Source organism: Cetorhinus maximus, chromosome 12 (assembly GCF_964194155.1).
Source record: "Cetorhinus maximus chromosome 12, sCetMax3.hap1.1, whole genome shotgun sequence".
Taxonomy (NCBI): domain Eukaryota; kingdom Metazoa; phylum Chordata; class Chondrichthyes; order Lamniformes; family Cetorhinidae; genus Cetorhinus; species Cetorhinus maximus.
This window is the reverse complement of record NC_135890.1, coordinates 42,712,894-42,716,288: the sequence shown is the minus strand read 5'-3', so window position 1 is coordinate 42,716,288 and position 3,395 is coordinate 42,712,894. Positions and strand designations below refer to the sequence as shown.

The following is a 3,395-nucleotide window of genomic DNA, read 5'->3' as shown; positions in this document are numbered from 1 at the left end:
CATCATTCAGAATGGGGATATTTGTGGAATCTCCACCTGCAGTGAGTTGTTTTAATTGTCCACCACTATTCACAACTGGATGTGGCAGGACTACAGAGCTTATTTCTCATCCGTTGGTTGTGGAATTGCTTAGCTCTGTCTATCACTTGCTGCTTATGCTGTTTGGCATGCAAGCAGTGCTGTGTAATAGCTTCACGAGATTGATACCTCATTTTTGGGTATGCCTGGTGCTTCTCCTGACATGTCGTTCTGCAATCTTCAATTAACCAGGGTTAATCCCCTGGTTTTGTGGTAATGGTAGAGTAGGGGATATGCCAGGCTATGAGGTTACAGATTGTGGTTGATTACAATTCTGCTGCTGCTGATGGCCCACAGCAGCTCATGGATGCCCTGTCTTGAGTTGCCAGATCTGTTCAAACTCTATCCCATTTAGCACAGTTGCAGTGCCACACATGATAGAGTGTCTCCACAAGGGCTGTGTGGTGGTCACTCCTACTGATACTGTCATGGACAGATACATCTGCAGCAGGCAGGTTGGTGAGGCTGAGTTCAAGTATGTTTTTCCCTCACCACCTGCTATGCCCTTTTGGACTCAGCCAGCTTTGTGCGTAGTGATGTCGCAAAGCCAATTTTAGTGCTGGACATTGAAGTCCATCATCCAGAGTACATTCTGCGCTCTTGCCACTCTCAGTGCTTCCTCCAAGTTCAATATGGAGGAGCATTGATTCATCAGCTGAGGGAGGGCGATACATGGTAATTAGCAGTAGGTTTCCTTGCCCATGTTTGACCTGATGCCATGAGACTTCATGGGGTCCAGGATCGATACTGAGGATTCTCAGTGCAACTCCTTCCCGACTGTACACCACTGTGCTGCTATCTGTGCTGGATCTGTCCAGCTGGTGGGACAGGTCTTAGCCAGAGATGGTGATGGTGGTGTCTGGGGCATGATCTGTAAGGTATGATTCTGAGAGTATGAATATGTCAGGCTCTTGCATGATTTGTCTGTGAGGCAGCTCTCCCAATTTTGGCACGAGCTCCCAGATGTTAGTGAGGAGGACTTTGCAAAGTCAACAGGGCTGAGTTTGCCGTTGTCGTTTCTGGTGACAATAATACTACGACACCAACTCCTCCCTTAAGTACTAACTTAACTGATGTATCAAATTAAAGCAACAGCTCGAAATAATATCCGAGCTCAAATTGATAGGGAAAAGGGAAAGCAAAAATAAACAAATCTTCAACAAAGAGCTCATAATAAATCTAAGTGTGGAAAGTGCATCAACCTTTAGTGTGAATATGTTTAAGGATATTGAAAAAGTGCCTCAGGCACCCCCAGAAATAAAATCACTGCTAACAAAAGGTTGTTATTCAGGTGTGTTTATTCCATTTATACTGCACCAAGATCTTCGGTGCTTGTTGTTTTTAGAACCACAGCAGAGACCTATGGCCTGCTGTATATATGTACAGTTAATACATGAATATTCAAATTTATTAACAGCTTTAACTATCATGAGTACTTAACAGCAATTTTATGAACTAAGTTTACAGAAATTGTTAAACTAGCCAGAGTATACAACAAATCACATCAAGTCTAGCAGATTTTTCTTTTTAAAAATAGTTTTTTGTAAATTAGTACAAAGTACCAGTTCCATTTCAGTGCTTTGGTGCGAAAGGTATATTTTCTATAATAATATTTAACAAATATTGTCTCACTGGTTACCTGTGCCTTATTGGTTTCTCTAGACTGGATCATGCAAATTTGTTGCATTTGCAAAATTCCAAGCGCCAAATTCCTTTTTCTAGCACAGAAACAGAAATTGATCATGAATACAATAATTATTCATGCTTTTAGATTTGTAACTGAAATTCTGTTTCATCAAGAGGTGTGCAATCTGCATGGGTTGTTCCTTTCAATCACAAAATAACTTGATGTGGATCTTGATGGTCTGACAAATTTGCCACTCATTGTTTCCAAGTCATCATCTTTAACTACAGGTTGCAGTGTCGAGTGCACCATCTCTATTACTGCCAGGAAGACTGTAAGAAGTGTCAAGATTGCTCCAAACAAATATAATTTCACAATTTTTGAATTTGGTCTCTGTACTGAAATAAATGCTTTGATCAAAGCCACCCAGATATTGCTGGTATTTTCCACCATGTTTGTATGTAATTCAATGATTCAGTTCTTCAGATAACTCTACAGATGTCTGTAAAGATAAATTGGTTCATAAGTTTATCTAGTGTTGAAAGTAAAAAGTACAATACTGAACGATGATTCTGTACAGATATTGTCAATACTTTTCAGTTAAATGCAATCCTTGAAACATGGTGCAGAAGGGTATGTAGACCAAGCCTATCCGTTCTTAAAAGTGTATCTTTTGACCAAATACTTCACCATTCTCAAATGTTAACTCTGCTATCTTAGTAAATTTCTGTCTGAGTTCAAATATATTTGGATAAATCACCAAGAACAATTTTCCAGTGAGCAGAGAAGCTGGTTGACAGTGTAAGGCAGAAAATTATCAGCTCCAAAAATAAGCCCTCAATATGTATAGGGATTAAAGTAAATCCTCCACGTTATAAAGATTATAGCAACGTGTGCCTCAATTCTCTGTTTTTGCCAACTGGAATGTGGAGCTATGGAACAACGAGCAATTATCATCATGAAAATGCAATCTCTATATGAAGGTGAGTAGTTTAGTTTGAATCAAAATAATCGATTTGGTAGGTTAAAAAAAAATCTCTACCTTACAAACAACTCTCTCAATTCTGCGAAATACTCACCAAATGCAGGGGGAATATAAATGCAGTCAGGCTAAATTAAATTGTAACCTCCAGGCATATCCTTCTATCTGAGTGAGTTTGGAAGGAGAAGCTGCTCGCCACAGGGTTTAGACCGATACCTTGGAAGGTCTGTGATTCGCTTTGGCGCTATGACAACCTTCCTGGCTGCACCAAAAGTGCCAGCCAGGACTGGAGAGTCCAGCTAGCACCTTCACTCCAAATGCTCCCACTGACACCCCCCACCCGCCGCGCGCACCTCACCTCGACTCCCGGGACTCGCGCTGCCTGCAGCGGACCAATCACAAGCCAGCACCAGCTCGTGCTACGTCATCCTCCGTGACCAAAACCCCGGTCACCGACGAATCGCCTTACGCAGCGTATTGTGACATCATGTTATCCCCCCCACAAGGTAACAGCGCCAAGGTTGTAGCGTTTTGCTGTGAGTTTGGATTCCATTCACACAGAATGGTCCGAAGCCATACACAGCTCTTTGTCAAAAATAAACCCTCACCATGTCTGCACAACGCTTGTGGATGAGAGCAAGATAAAAGCAAAATACTGGGGACGCTGGAAATCTGAAATAAAAACAGAAAATGCTGGGGAAAAACTCAGCA

At 41.6% G+C, this 3,395-nt stretch overlaps 1 long non-coding RNA gene across 1 annotated transcript; it reads right to left on the bottom strand.

Annotated features, from left to right (window-relative positions):
- Positions 1–1,358: 1,358 nt before the first annotated feature.
- LOC144688045 (uncharacterized) lies at positions 1,359–3,035 on the bottom strand. The gene is made up of 2 exons (XR_013578257.1): positions 2,782–3,035; positions 1,359–2,204 (listed from the first exon to the last, which is right to left on the bottom strand). It is a non-coding gene; the product is annotated as an uncharacterized LOC144688045 (long non-coding RNA).
- Between the last annotated feature and the right edge of the window lie 360 nt (positions 3,036–3,395).